General features: G+C 34.3%; 1 pseudogene; it reads right to left on the reverse strand.

The window, feature by feature from the left end:
* Window positions 1-1128: 1128 nt before the first annotated feature.
* LOC110446084 lies at window positions 1129-17379 on the reverse strand (annotated as a pseudogene).
* Between the last annotated feature and the right edge of the window lie 767 nt (window positions 17380-18146).

An 18146-nucleotide genomic window follows, 5' to 3' on the forward strand; every position in this document is an offset into this window, starting at 1 on the left:
AGGAATTCGCAGGAGCTGCCTTATCAGGCGCTAACTACTAGTGTAATGCCACCTGGCTAATGTCTCCCTATGTGTGTATGCCTGTGTGTGTGCTGGAGATGTATTGTGTTCTGTTTGTAGTGGGACCGTGCCTCCAACGGTATCATTTATAGTGCCACCTCACTTGAATGCTACAGCACAGATACCGCAACACCAGACCATTTTATACTCCACCTGGGTTGTTGGAGTTGTGTGGGTAGGAGAAAAACACTTTCTCTAATATTCCATGCGTACGGCGACTTCGGGGATCGAACCCCTGGCCGCCTGCTTGGAAGGCCGGAGTGTTAACCATGCTTCACGAGATATTCCGCAATAAGGCGTGAATAGATGTAAAAGAAGCAAATCCCATGTGTATAGCCATGGAATATCTTTAAAAATCGTGTGGAAAATAAATTATGTATCCAGATATCTCATCCGATTTTCAAACCCCTAGGTTTTTGTCTATTTAGAATAAAAGTTCCTGTAAACGTAATTTTGAAGATTATCGTTAACGTGTCAGGAACCATTTACAGTAATGCACCGTTAGATTGTGTCGACTTTCAGTCAACTCGAGAACACTTTTATAATAGCATTACATGTCTTTAATCTCTTTTCGAAAACATAACTTTCAATTTTAGGCTATCTGAAAGCTGTTAGTCTTTTTAATAAAATTTGAGTCACTATAGCCACTTGAAAATATAATAATTAAATGAATGAATGGACATAGGTGAAGTAATGTTACAAAATACATACCGGAGACAAAAGAATTGTTCACAGTCAAAGTATGAACAAGATCACATGAACAGGCAAAATTATTTGAAACAATTATATCAAAATGAATTATTTACAGGGGCCTAGGCTAGTGTACAGGCATGTGACCTTAGCAGACCTCGCCGGTAGGGATACCCCAAGAGAACAGGCATGTGACCTTAGCAGACTTCGCCGGTAGGGATACCCCAAACCCGTGTAAAACGCAGCTCATTCTGCCATATAGACTAGCCATGTGTAGGTGTATTCACGCGTACGTGTGTTATATGTAAAAGTAAACAATATTATCTTTCAAAAAAAGTTTGGTTTGATGTTTTTATTTGGCATTTGTTTTTGTCGACCATTTGTTAGCTCTATTGACATATCCTGTGTTGATGGCATTGATGGCATTGATAATAATAATAATTGTCTGAAAAATTGTTGTGGAATCTTGTATATTTATTACCAAAGATAAATGTATGAATTGATAACAAATAACATGAATCGCGCGCTAGCGAAATGGTTATCTCAAAATAGCTCTTTGATAATCTCCATCAATCCTAATATTGGTCCGTGTTGGTTTACAGGGAAAAAAATAACCAGGAACCTTCGATTCTGTCAAGAGAATAAATAGCCAGGGGGCAGACAAGATATGAATTTCAGAAGTGTATTCCTTGGATATCATACGTTTATTTGTTTTACAACAATTTTGAAACAAATTATTCCAACTTATATTAATCACTTTTGATGGCCCGGATATAAGCCGGCGAGGCTCTTAGTGTGGTAGGAAACTGGAGTACCCGGAGAAAATGCACGTAGTCGGGCAGGTGACCCATACCGTTTCACGATCGATCGGGGAATCGAACCCCGGCCGCCTTAGTGAAAGGCAAGTGCGCTATCCACTGCACCACCCTGACTATCCCTTTGATATCCAAAATGTTCCTGATCTTACGGTAAGGACGGTTTAAATGAAACAGATAAGTGATATACAAAAAGACGATATTATTACAGCTGTTAAGATCAACTTTACCTATTGTCATTATGTTCCATATAAGATTTCACACAAAATTAGAAAGTTTGAGTCAATATGATTTTCTAGATCTTAAGACAATGAGTTAGTATTATCAGATCAGTCATACAAAAAATAACAAGTAAAAATAGAGATTTTTTTTCTGAATTAATATCACCTTCAAAGATCGATAGCAATTCCTGAAAAAAAGGTAAAGAATATCTAAAATCGTTATAACTAAGTCAAAATACATACATTCAGATGAATATATTCACCTCGTGGTAAAAGCGACTTGGCAATTAATGAAAACACTGACATATTCATCATTGTGATGTATTTAACAGCTATAATGAAGTCTAAATATATTCACATTTGGAACTATATGTTAAAAAAATGATCAGCAAATAAAACGCACCTGGCTTCTTCTGTCTAATACAAATAAAAGGACAATGTCATATGATTCAAATTGAAGCTCGTATAAGGAAAGGCAGTAGGTGTATTTTAAGTTGACAGCCGTCAGAGATCAACGTTACATACCATACTGCGGGTTGTAGCTTATGTACTACACCTAGATTTTACATGATTTTGTGGAAATTCCTTACAGCTATTAAGAGGATGTGTATACATAATTTTACCTTGTACATCTGCCCTTGGATAAAATGAATGAAATATTCCGATGAAACCGATATCGATTTTGATATATTCACCTCGTGGTAAAAGCGACTTGGCAATTAATGAAAACACTGACATATTCATCATTGTGATGTATTTAACAGCTATAATGAAGTCTAAATATATTCACATTTGGAACTATATGTTAAAAAATGATCAGCAAATAAAACTCACCTGGCTTCTTCTGTCTAATACAAATAAAAGGACAATGTCATATGATTCAAATTGAAGCTCGTATAAGGAAAGGCAGTAGGTGTATTTTAAGTTGACAGCCGTCAGAGATCAACGTTACATACCATACTGCGGGTTGTAGCTTATGTACTACACCTAGATTCTACATGATTTTGTGGAAATTCCTTACAGCTATTTAGAGGATGTGTATACATAATTTTACCTTGTACATCTGCCCTTGGATAAAATGAATGAAATATTCCGATGAAACCGATATCGATTTTGATATTGAACAAGCAAATTATCCCAGATTTGTTTTGTGCAGTGATTCACTCTTACATATGACACTATGTCTGTAAAAACCAATGATACATACTACCGGTCTGCATCATGATCGCAAGGTACTTAATACAAGCTGTTTACGGTCTGTAACTACACAAATTACAATAACATTTTTTAAAAATCCGTTACAGCATACAGTTTGTCGATCGTATCACAATTTTAAATCTCATCAAATGACACACTCTTGTTGAATGCTATTTTAGTTATTACAAAGTATATTTATGATTCTTTCAACAATAAAAAAAAAACAAGTTAGATCATTTTATATACATCAAGCACTCTTGTTGATCCGGTCGAAAGCGCGAATGGTGTCTTTCGGTGGGGTGTAATTGGAGCAACCGGCAGTAACCACGTGGTCGAGCAGGTGACACATACCTTTTCACGTCCGATTAGGGAATCAATCCCCGGTCGTCTCGTTCAAAGGCGAGTTCGCTATCCACAGTTCAACCCGACCATCAAATGATCACGTGAAATTGGGGACAAATCATCCTGTTGTTCAGAATTCGGTTGACCAATTAGAAGGATGACTTTTTTCAGGTTGTGTCAGGATTCGTCGTGAATTCCGCCTGAAAATCAGTTTGCAATGTTCGCACGAGATTATGGTAGGATTTCCCGGTTAGGATTTGGACAAGGACGTCTGTCGAATGAGATCTCCCTTGTTGTTGCCATTTTAATAGGCACTCGTAAATCTGTTCCGTATCAGGTAGGTTGTTATTTTGATTTTCCTGAATGATTGTTTCACAGTCGCCCACGTCTATGGCTGAAATGCATGGATTATCAAAGTGTAATTTTAAAGGTCCATGTATTGTGAACTCCTTTTTTTTTGCGCATGAAATCTAATTGTCGCATTTTAATTCTATAAAATGTTTATTTAAACAATATTATCATTCACTGGAATATGACATATTCTTAACTGATAACAAAATTGTTCCTTACTTTTGTGAAACCATGTATCGAGAAAGAAACAACCATCAACATAAAGTATATTTTCGTTGTAATTTTTTTTCTGTATTACTCGATTTGACAATATTTCTAGCTTCACTAGGTGTGTCTCTCTTGTGTTATCCAGTCATAAATCATTGTGCAATTATTTTAGCTCAAATTTACGCAAGAATAAATACCCTGCGAAATGGAGTTGATCGAAAGTATCTTTGCCCAATGATACCCTGGACACAATTTGGTTCCCTCCATTATGAAAGAAGAAGAATTCGAACGATTTACATAACTTTCCCATATTGGGCCCCGCCCTGATTCCCCAGGGGGCATACTTTCTATTTTCATAAAATTAAATCCTAAATGCCAAAGGGTACTTTATACCATATTTAGTCAGAATTCACTTGAGTCGTTCAGGAATAGAAGTGTTGAAAAGGAAAAGTTGGCGGACGGATAGACGGACTACAGACACCGCGTCACGGCTTAGATGATTAATTCCACCAGTTCTCTGCACCAGATGAATTAGATATATTAAGAGCAAACAACTGAAGCTTTCGTCTAAAGATTGCATGATGTAACACATGATGTTTACATAAACATACCATGAAACAAACTCCGCATCACATCCTTCTAGTTGTCTGTTATATGGCTGGATGCCTACCCAACGGCTCCATTTCTATTTGTTCAGAAATCTTGTCCGAACCGGAATCACTGAGAAAGAAAAAAGGAAAGACTGATCGTAAGATGAACGTAACACACATGCACACAGTTGATTGCACCTTCTGGGTTAAAGATACTGTATGGTAAAAATAAATTACACCGTATTATACACCTGTTTGATGGACTCATCAGTGATGCTAGGTAGGTGCCAAAATGTTTGAAATCTAAATTGTCTAATCTAATGTAAAACTAATGTGAAACTAATGTGCGTAAAATTCCTTAATGTATGAATTTAAAAATATACAGGAATACTTGTTAATTTCACATTAAAACAATCTGCAAAGTGTAATATTCTGATGCGTGCCACAACCCAAAAGAAATCACTGTTGCCATTTATATTACAGCAAACACCAGGAGACTAAACAATCCACCAGTAGAGTCTTCACAAATGGACACAACACAAACACACATGTGAACATTACTGTAAATACTTACTACAAGGAGCCACCCGCTTCGACTGTTACATGTATTTCTCCATATCACTTTTAAACTTTCTTTTTGTGTAAATATAAGAATTGACTTTCATTTGGACGGACATTACGGTAGTATGACAACGAACATATTGTGGTGGTGACCGTGTCCCGATACAGTGTAACTAACTTCAGGTTTGGAAAAAGTATGTTATGTCATATGTATACATAACTGCTGACATCGAACTTGGTCGTCAAATATATTTACATCGACAACATGTAACGGTTCCCTGTAGTTATATTTACAGCATTCGTGCAGTTGCAATTGGACAACAGGCAGAGTTAAATACCGTGGGAGTTGATGTTACCTGCTACTGTTGTTAGACACACGATCCAAGTGTCTGCATTCCTCCTCATCAATTTTTTGTTCACCTCCTTTTTTTCGAAAACATCGTCTATTCATTACTATTATCATTATTACCAGCATAAGACAACAATTAGCAACTACAGAAGGTATTGCAACATACACATGCCAGGATTCTGAAATCAGAAATAATTAATATCACATATTGCTTCAATATGGAATTGAATTGTTTTGAATAAAATGAAATTTAAAAGGTTAAAAACAAATCGAACTGTTGTATTGTTCAATGTTTTTATTTTTTCTCATTTGAAAATTTATAATGGGATGAAAATGAATTTAAATTATTAATGATTTTATATAAAAATAAGTCAACATTGTGAGAAAGTGTTTGCCTTTCTATCTTTCCTGGTGAAAGAGAATATTAACCTGATTGATCATAATAAACTAAGATGTAACTTCCATTTTATGTACTGAATATTACCATTTAAAGAATAAATGTTATAATGTTCACCAATATAACATCAGTAATTTGAAATTCTTTATTTAGTAAATATGACAGAATAGAACACATTATTTGATGAATCTTATTTTAGATTTGAAGTTGATGAACACAATTGGCTGTATAAGTGATTAAACCGATATATATACGATGAACAATAACACTAGTAAACCGGCAAATATGAAAACTTACGTCTCGGGAAATTACAAATGCTGTCGTGTGTTGCGTTGCATTCCTGCAAAACGCTATCGTACGGGCATTGCGTGCATGGATAGCAAGGTTCCTGCCATGACACTTCCGGGGAAAAAGTAATACCTGGTCTGCACTTTGCACAAACGGGCTCGTGACCTGGCGTACCTGACAACATTATGGGTTGCGATATTGAATACAATATTCTATATATTACTGAATACTCTTCTATTGTAGTATTTACAAATATTTCACCATTATAAGCTCTAAAAATTGTTTTGTAATCTTAAAGATAAATAGTTTGGAAGGATATCGTTAAATTGTTTCAGCGAAGAAGGTCGTCCCTGTTCTATTGGGAAAGGGTGAACTTCGCTTAGCTTAGATACTGTGATGGGTGTCTTTGTTAGTTAAGACCCAACATCGGAAATGCGATTGCCCAATAGTAATCAGTGTCCATCTGTCATTTTGTTTGTCCGTCCACACTTTCGTTTCCGCAGATTATCTCCGAAACGGTAAAATTAATCTTTATGAAATATGACATGGCGATACACTGGTAAAGGTAGCTGTTCAATAGAGGTTTACACATTTTGAAGGTAAAGTTCAAGGTCACCGTAACTAAAAATAGACGCTTGGGTGAGTGGGGTACGGTCCTTCTTTCGGAATGTAAAGGTTTACTCTTTTTAAACTTTGACTTTCTGACATTTTTTATGAAGATGTGCAATAAGGATTTAAAAATGTAAATGTGAAGATCACTGTTACAAAAAATAGACGAGGGTGGGGGTGGGTACGGTCATCATTTCGAAATCAAAAAGTTTTAATATGTCATGGTGATACATGGTGATACACGGTGATATGGTGGCGCCTTTGCTGACTTGTTTGTATTCTTATTATCATTAATAATTCTTATTCAAGTTACAGACAAATTGACTGACTTGCATTAACAAAGTATAAACACTTATCTTTTCTATTGATTTTGACAAATATCTGAGATTTAAATTTAATATTTCGTCTTAACATTTGAGAAAGATTTTCAATAAACAAAACAAAAAAGGCCAGCTATCGTCAACCTTATAATAACGTCATGATTATGAGTACAGATTGACTGACTTTGGTAAATATATATAGTTTTAATACAACACATACGTGATATAAACTGAGAATGCGTCATTTTTTTTAATTTTATGTGAAAAATATTTCCCGATAGTCTTTTACCTTAAAGCCTACCTTGCTCAACCACTCCCGATCCTGGGTTACAGCCTTGAAAAGGCTTACATTTAGCATGGTATTTGGCCATTGGGTTTTCAAGAATCAATCCGGGGGGGCAATCACACACCATGTTCACAGTGGCGTTACACTCCTGAACCGTGACAAGGACATCCGACTCGCAGTGACCCATGCACGCAGCACAATGTATAGCTTTGTTGTAAGTTCTTGAAAATGTTCCCGCTGGACATGGCCTGCACACTGCAATTGTATTTGGAGTATCACAATCCTTTATGTGGAAGTATCCAGGAGGGCAGAGGACACATGCTATACCAGTAGTAGTTATATAGGTATGTTCTGTCTGACCCTGTAAATAGTACATTTTAATTTTTCATTTACCAGAGTAAATTTGGAGAAAACAAAATGAACAAAATATTCGTATAATAATTCTATCGTAAATATTTAGCTAAATTAAAATATAAAAACTATTCAATGAAAAGGTATGAGCCCTGTAAGCTTATCACTTACAAGATTAAAGGTTAATGATTCGAAATCAAATAATTAATACCAGCATTATAATGCTATCACGAAAATTTATCTAAGTTTGAATATAAACAAAAATGATATGATAGATTGCTGCAAACGTATTACAATACCACCGCTAACACACCAGAACGTGTACATACAACATTAAAGCCTGAAGTATGGGGTAACACTTAGCAGGGTGGCTCGATATGTGCTTAGTACAGTGATCTTAAATTAGTCCTGGCTACTATACTCTATCAAAATATAATTAATAGGATAAATGATACTCACCACAGCCAAAGACGAACAGGGTACTAGTACAGATATAAGGAGGAACGTGTGGACTGTGTTGAATTTCCCCATCTTATCTGGTATGGCTACTTCAGTTTAAAGTGGATCTGTTAAATGTATAACCGAATGAATGACTTTGTAAACGTATATACACCTACTCAGATAGATGTTATCTGGATATATATATATCCTGAAATATCTACCTGGTAAAACTCATCCCCGAAATATCTAATCTTATGTTCGGCATTAGTCATGTACTTTCGTTAATAAGGGGTAAAAAAAAAAAAAATCTTAATAGAATTTGGAAAATCAATAACGTTACAAAGAGTCAAAGACATTATTTAAATGTCATTAAGTATATGGTTTGTGTATTCAATACGTGACGTAATACATCCGAGATAGTCTGCTCTACCTTTAGAACATTCTAGGCTCTCTGTTTTGAAAGGTGGACGAGGTACATGTACAACTGAAAACTATTCATTTACAACTGAAAACTATTCATAACTGACAAACCATGATATGTTTTGTGATGTTAAATAATGTGTGAACGAATCGAAACGATGAACCCCCCGAGAGGTATTTCGCCTGAAGTTATTCGCTATAAAGCATTCTAGTGTCAATTATGATAACAACATGTGTTATCAAATGATGTTGTTGTTAATACTTGTTTCAAAATGTGAACAACATTTACATTACCCAATATTTCGTCCAAGCAATATTTATATTTGAAAGTTAGTAGAACGTAATGAGAAGAAGAAAGGATGATATGAGCAATGAAAATCAATACAAATTCATAACTCGGGTAAATGTCTATAATAACATTACATGTCTTAAATCTCTTTTCGAAAACAACTGTCTCTTCAAATTTAGGCTATCTGAAAGCTGTTGATCTTTTTAATAAAACTTGAGTCATCATAGCCACTTTCAATGTTCAAATTGACGTTTGTCTTTTAACCTTTTAGTTTGTTTGATGTTTTCGTTTTGCATTGTTTTGTGACCATTTGTTGGCCCTAATGACCTATCCTGTGTTGATGGGCCGTTAAGCATTTAATAATAATAATAATAATACCAAGGAAGGAAATTCCTGCACGTACAGCTAGCTGTAATACAACGACATTTTGATATATGCAAGTCATTCTACACTAACGTACCAGACCCCTGCAGGTTCGAGGAAAAAATTGGTCTGCTACATCCCATTGCGTGTTATGGTAAGTATATGTTATTACCTAATCTTCAATCCCCATGGAGGCACGTCCTTAAATAACGTCAGCTGTTGACGTTAAACAATATAAAACCAAAACAAAACCTAGACAACCGTTTTCCTTCGACCTTAGCTGTTGCCGGGTAATTAAACTCCATGCAAAAAATGATTCACCACTTCTTTCAAATGGCGTGCATTAAATAGTTCGGATTGTAGGTACAAGTGTCTGCATTGTCAATTTATACCTGTATCGTACGATCGTACGCACGATAACGATGTCATCTGATATACCTGTTTACATTCACTAACACATGAGTGACAATCTCGAGTACACATGTAAATTGCGTTTTATTTTTTTGTCATTTTAATAAGCACGTGATTAATGAACGCTTTTGCCTCATACGTAATGGTCGTTATTATTATGATTCCTCAAATATGCCTATAAGCACCTATCAATATGATTTCAAACCAAAATTAACTACAAAAGTTATTATGAGTCTAGAAAATAATGCTTTAGTGAGGTTCTGTTTGTTAAATATTGTACGTGTTACTGGAAATTATCAGTAAACTCGTTTAGAGATACTATCCCAGTCTGTCTGTGTCACCTAGACGAACTTTAGAATGTTACAACAAGCGCGCCCCCTTTTCATTACACTCTATTGATATATATTATTCAAACAGAGCGATGTAGTTCTCTCCGGGGTATCAAGTGCCGTGTTATGATCGTGACAAGAATGTAACTAACGTAAATTAAAAGAGTGAAGGGTAGATAAACCGTGTCTATGCGATAGTCTCTATAGAGAAACTAGACACATCGCGTGTTAACGTTAAACAAACCCATTACTCACAAATAACTAATGAAGTTGAATAAAAAATCAACGATCTTTAAACTTGACAATCTTTTGTATACATTCCTGAGCAGGAGAATGCTCTATATTGATGCCATTTACGTTTCTAGTTGACTACCTTGATGATAAACAGCATTTTGTTTAACATTTAATTTATTGTATATAAAATTATAAAATTGTCATTCTCATAAAAATATTGCAAAACTATTTTATTTAAAACTAAATGTGCCCGGAGAAATATTTGAAAATAATCACTTAATAAATCTTTGTGTAATGTTACCCAGATCAATACGGATTCCATTTGACAAAGGAATAACAAAATTTGTTATGACAACGAAGTTGATACTGATTGATGTAAGTTACAGAAATGCATGTTGACGTATATAAAAATCTACCAAGATTTTTTTTCCTTATATCTATTGACGCAAAAACCTAAGTTTAACAGTTTTCCGAACGATATGTTCATGATCATATAAGTAAAAATCCTTTCATAATCAAAATCGATCTCAGCAAGATGTATTGTATTGTATTGTTTAACGGCCCATCGACAGTTCAAGTCATTAAGGGCCAAACAACAGTGAAAAAATAGACATTCACAAAAAACTTAATATATAAAAACAAGAAATAAAAGGTTAGAATGTGTAAAAATATCAAAATATATCAATAGCAACCCAATTGTTTATAAAATGTATCATATCTCATTATAGAGATTAATTGAATGTAAATAATCATAGATTGATTGCAGAGAAACTGTATCAAATAAATGTTTCATAGAGAGTACATTATAAAATCTGTCACGTACTTGTTTCAAATCAGCGCATTCTTCCCCATGCAAAATGTGTGTGATGTTGGTATGGCCTGAAGAAATTTCCCTCGAAGTATATTGTAAAATCACGTAACAAAACAAACACACAACACCTTGGTAAACTAACGACATGTACATGTAAATATTTCATGATATTTTTTATCAACATATTGAAACATTTGTGCATACCCATCCTTAGCTCATACCGACACATACTCATCCTTAGCATATATTGACACATACCCGACAGATTTAACCACGTGCTGTGACGATGAATTAAAGTTGACGACTGAGGCTGTAAATCGTATTCTTACAAACAGTTCACTCAAATTACTCACCAATTTCCACTGAAACACTTCCTTTCATCAAGTTTTTAACTGTCTGTGAAGTACAGCGACGAATCCTGGTAGTGAATTGGTACTGAGTATGTAAAGAATATTCGTGACCTAATGTTTTACCGTCGTTGGCTTATCTCATTCATGAAACTGGTGACTGCTCAGGCACAAAGTAAGTGACGTCACATTTGTATATTATACCAGGTGGGGTGGAGGCTTTATACACTGAATAGTAATCGTTTACATAGTTCTGTAAGCGACACTTCTGTTTATGAATGTTATCTCTATGTATTTTCACTTTGATAGCCCCCAGGTAAGTGGACAGTGAACAGGTTCTCCTTAATCCTTGATACCCTATTGATGGGTGTTATGTAAACTAGTGTACTGTGTATCACTACGCGTTCACTCATATCAGATAAAATCAGTCTTAAGTAGACAACAAGATAAGAGGGTTTACATTAGAACGGATTTCATGTATATTTATCGTAATGATTGGGATGATGACTGCTCTTTAATATAATATATACTGTATTGTCAAGAATTGCATCATTGTGAAATCGTTCATCATGAGTTCTATTATTAGCATATACAGATGTACGTAACAGAACGTAACAAAATAGCCACACCCTTCGATTGCATCAATACAGATGAGGAAAATCACATTACGGAAATGACTTTATATCTGCTCTTGAAAGGAGTTTATCATAAATCTTCCGAACTTGTTATTAAGAACAACTGCAAAATTAAAATGATTTTTTTGAAAAGTGATTTTTTTAAATATACAAAACACATGAATTTATGATGATCACTATAACAAATCCGCAGACGTCCGATTTGTGTTACGTTTAGAAAATTACTTTTTATACTTAACGTCAAACTACATTCCAATACTTTTGTCCGTCTCTCTAGTGAAGCTAATATTTTTTCAAGCAGACATTTTAACCTCAAGTGCTGAAAACGCATATCCCTAATAAGGTGTAAACCTAATGGGGATACTTGATTAGTTATTACACTGTGCATGTACCACTGGTGTAATTTAACGTTTAATATTTGATATTAAATTCTTTTATTCTACAATAAACTAGGTGTCACAACATAATTTTTGGAAACTTTTTATCGAACACATTTGTTATTGCGACGTTGTTGAAATGAAAAGGAACATTGATTAATTTCATAAATGTTCAAGTGGTTACCAGTGTTTATTTGAAAACACATCCGCCTGGTCGCGACCTAATCCGTATCTTAAATATCACGTATGTTATATGTGAAATATTTCTCTATATATATATCAGACGTTAAATGCATCAATATAGTTTCATAATACTTCGAATACACATTGATTGCAAAGAAACTAGAACGGGTGTAATAAGTGTGACAAGTGTTTACTTACACGATTGGAAAAGTAGATTTTCCTTCATGGATTTGTAATATTTGCAGACAATTTAGCAAATTATAGTAATGTCTGCTTTTACATATTTGACGTGTTATATAATATGTTTATATATATATATATAAATAAATCAGTACAGTTATACCTGTATGCTTGCATAATGATTAGAACGTGACCTGATGGATTTTCAGTTCAACCTCAAGTAGGTTCATGTGCAATAGGTAGAGCAGACCGCAGAGAGGAAGTTGTCCTCTCGTGACTACGCATAGGCCATACCTACATTGTACATCACAAAAAGATACATTCTACATCAGGAAGACCAACCTTATTGACATGCATGTAATCAACCATTTAAGTCAAACACTTTGTGATTGAAAGCGCTGATTTCTAACAAATACGTGACAGCTATTATAATGTACCCTTTATGAAACGTTGATTTGATACAGTTTCTGTGCAATCAATGTGTGATTCATTACATTCAATAAATCCCTAAAATAAGAAACAATATATCTCATAACAAATTCGTTTGCTATTGACATTTTTACACATTTAAACCTTTATTTTTTGTTTTTTTACGATTCATTTTATGTGAAGGTCTATTTTTACATTGTTGCTTGGCTCTAAATGACTCGAATTGTCGATGGACCGTCAAACAATACAAACCAAAACATCAACGATAAAGGAGGGAAACACTTTGATCTGTGATATTTATCATGTGCATTTACACTTCATCAACAGTCTTATATTACAGATACACACAACATACCTGTATGTTAACATTGTACATACAGATGTTATATTACAGATACACACAACATACCTGTATGTTAACATTGTACATACAGACGTTATATTACAGATACACACAACATACCTGTATGTTAACATTGTACATACAGACGTTATATTACAGATACACACAACATACCTGTATGTTAACATTGTACATACAGACGTTATATTACAGATACACACAACATACCTGTATGTTAACATTGTACATACAGACGTTATATTACAGATACACACAACATACCTGTATGTTAACATTGTACATACAGACGTTATATTACAGATACACACAACATACCTGTATGTTAACATTGTACATACAGACGTTATATTACAGATACACACAACATACCTGTATGTTAACATTGTACATACAGACGTTATATTACAGATACACACAACATACCTGTATGTTAACATTGTACATACAGACGTTATATTACAGATACACACAACATACCTGTATGTTAACATTGTACATACAGACGTTATATTACAGATACACACAACATACCTGTATGTTAACATTGTACATACAGACGTTATATTACAGATACACACAACATACCTGTATGTTAACATTGTACATACAGACGTTATATTACAGATACACACAACATACCTGTATGTTAACATTGTACATACAGACGTTATATTACAGATACACACAACATACCTGTATGTTAACATTGTACATACAGACGTTATATTACAGATACACACAACATACCTGTATGTTAACATTGTACATACAGACGTTATATTACAGATACACACAACATACCTGTATGTTAACATTGTACATACAGACGTTATATTACAGATACACACAACATACCTGTATGTTAACATTGTACATACAGATGTTATATTACAGATACACACAACATACCTGTATGTTAACATTGTACATACAGATGTTATATTACAGATACACACAACATACCTGTATGTTAACATTGTACATACAGACGTTATATTACAGATACACACAACATACCTGTATGTTAACATTGTACATACAGACGTTATATTACAGATACACACAACATACCTGTATGTTAACATTGTACATACAGACGTTATATTACAGATACACACAACATACCTGTATGTTAACATTGTACATACAGACGTTATATTACAGATACACACAACATACCTGTATGTTAACATTGTACATACAGACGTTATATTACAGATACACACAACATACCTGTATGTTAACATTGTACATACAGACGTTATATTACAGATACACACAACATACCTGTATGTTAACATTGTACATACAGACGTTATATTACAGATACACACAACATACCTGTATGTTAACATTGTACATACAGATGTTATATTACAGATACACACAACATACCTGTATGTTAACATTGTACATACAGATGTTATATTACAGATACACACAACATACCTGTATGTTAACATTGTACATACAGATGTTATATTACAGATACACACAACATACCTGTATGTTAACATTGTACATACAGATGTTATATTACAGATACACACAACATACCTGTATGTTAACATTGTACATACAGATGTTATATTACAGATACACACAACATACCTGTATGTTAACATTGTACATACAGATGTTATATTACAGATACACACAACATACCTGTATGTTAACATTGTACATACAGATGTTATATTACAGATACACACAACATACCTGTATGTTAACATTGTACATACAGATGTTATATTACAGATACACACAACATACCTGTATATTAACATTGTACATACAGATGTTATATTACAGATACACACAACATACCTGTATGTTAACATTGTACATACAGATCAAGATGTTACAGGCAACCACTTCACTCTCCCTTCAATTTACATTTTAACAACGGTGCTATAATGAATGCATTTGTTACAAAACCCACTAATTCCTTAGTAAACCAACAATATATATTTAAACCAATTTTGTAAACACATTAAATCATTGTACATACCCGTCTTGACAATTATATCATATTGGTTACCATAATTACAAAAAAAATCTCCGACATTTACCGTCGCTGGTTCTATCTCATTCACATACCCTTTTAACTCAGTTTATATTTAAGATACATATGTCAAGTGATCAGGTGATATCAGTACATTACACTTTATTCTCACTCTATTAAGGCGTAATATATCTAAAGGTAAACATATACCCTATTAATAAACCAGTGACCGACTACACGTTAACTCGTATAACTAAGGGACGGCAGAAAAGAGAGTTATGCATTCTAACGAAATTCATATTCATTTGTCGTAGTTGATAATTCTTTAACTCATTATATATATATATATATATGTATATGGGGCAAAGAAGTAATTCCAACAGTGTGGACAAGTTTAGGTTGTCAAATTTTCGGAGCGATCCGCTCCTTTTTCAAGACACAGTGAAACAGAACAGTTACATGTACATATACATCATATTACAAGAAGATAGAATTGATATACTATAATTGAAAATATAGCTATTATATAAAACCAATAGTCCCCTCGGCTAAAGACAGCCGAAGGCAGCAATTAAGCTGAAAGCATCGCGGACAAGGAACGCTGATGTAGAGGACCTATTCTTGCGCAAGATGCACTATCACATAAAGTGAGTCAACGAGAGATATCAAAAACGTGGAACATGTGCATGTGGAAATCTGGCCCGGTAAATGTGAAAAATCTCCAATTTGCTACGGAATGTCTCATTAGTCGCCTCTCAGTGTTACGGACATACCTACATTAGGATCCAGTGTTACGGACATACCTCCATTAGGATCCAGTGTTACGAACATACCTCCATTAGGATCCAGTGTAACGGACATACCTCCATTAGGATCCAGTGTTATATGGAATTTTACCGTCTATATTACTTCTTTGACCCAAACATGTATATATGTATATGTATATACCATGATAATTGTTTAAACTTAATTGATAACCATAAAAAGCACTCAAGTTAGTGCACCTATAACATTTCACAATATATGCAGTATGGGAAATATGACTTACCCTGCATCATACAGCTGTCATGATATAACACATCGGTGGTGCTAGGGGCAAAAAAAAAATGAAAATCCTATTTTGCCAAACTCCTTTTGAATCAGATGGGGTGCGTAAAACATCAATGTTTTATAACTTTAACATGCAGATACTCCAATCTACAGTATATTTAATACTATAGCGTTATATTTCATCACATAGTTAGCCTTTTTTGACAGTACTACATGACTTTGATCGGAAAAATCAAGAATTGCATCATTGTGAAATTGTCTATATATAGCAGAGAACATCCTGGTAGTAAAGTGACATCACGGTGAGTTTCGGGAAAACAAAGGTCACCAAACGTATTCAGAAGAGCTGAATAATTCGTTCATCAGTAGCATAATGTAACAAAACAGCCATTACCCGGGATTCCAACATTATAGATGAAGAAAAATCTATTAACCCAATATTGAGATGACTCTAAGGATTTCAGTTATAATAAATCTTCCGAACTTTGGAAACATTTTTATGATTTGCAAGTGAACTTCAAATGTATAAAACCCATGGATGTAAGATGATCACCATCACCATTACATAACTTTTATTACTGGATATACACCAAATGAAATGGTCAAATTTGAGGTAAAAATCTGCAAAACATTTACTTTTAGTACTTAGAATATTACTTTGTATACCTAAGGTCAGACTACACTACAACACACTTACGGGAATTCTGCCAGTTCACGTTTACCACATTTCAGGTTGATGTCATCGTAAACTTACTTTACAAATTACTCACTGATGTCAACAAGTTTACACTGCTCCGCAATGTATAATAGCCTCCGTTCACTACCTGTCCTTGGTCTAATCTCATTGATAAAACGCATGAAAATTCAGGTATTTTGCACTTAATAGATGTACCCAAAAATAGAATCGATATGAGGCGTGGGTGCATACGTAATCCAAAGATACTCGTTACGTAAAAGAGGTATTTAAATGGTGACAAAACATTAGCAGGGTGTTAAACTAGAACGGATGTTATAAGTGTTGATATGTGATTATTTCCACGATTGGAAATCTGAATTTTCCTTCTTTGATTTCTAATGTTAGGAGATAATGTTAACCTTTATAAACTAGACAATACCACATTTACCTATTTAACGTGTAACAATATATATACCTGTATTCTTACACAAGGATTACAACGTGACGGTTGTATTACAAAATAAACGGAGTGAAACTTTTTGATCGTTAATATGTATCATCGTGCATTTGCACTTTATCAATAATCTTATATTAAATTTTGTATAAAAGGAAATAAATTGCCAAGGATACACAATTACAAATACACTCCGTATATACTATATTAGGATCCAGTGTTACGGACATACTTCCATTAGGATCCAGTGTTACGGACATACCTCCATTGGAATCCAGTGTTACAGACATACATCCATTAGGATCCAGTGTTACGGACATACCTCGATTAGGATCCAGTGTTACGGACATACCTCCATTAGGATCCAGTGTTACGGACGTACCTCCATTAGGATCCAGTGTCACAGACATACCTCCATTAGGATCCAGTGTTACGCACATACCTCCATTAGGATCCAGTGTTACGGACATACCTCCATTAGGATCCAGTGTTACGGACATACCTCCATTAGGAT

Source organism: Mizuhopecten yessoensis, unplaced genomic scaffold (genome assembly GCF_002113885.1).
Source record: "Mizuhopecten yessoensis strain PY_sf001 unplaced genomic scaffold, ASM211388v2 scaffold285, whole genome shotgun sequence".
Taxonomy (NCBI): Eukaryota; Metazoa; Mollusca; class Bivalvia; order Pectinida; family Pectinidae; genus Mizuhopecten; species Mizuhopecten yessoensis.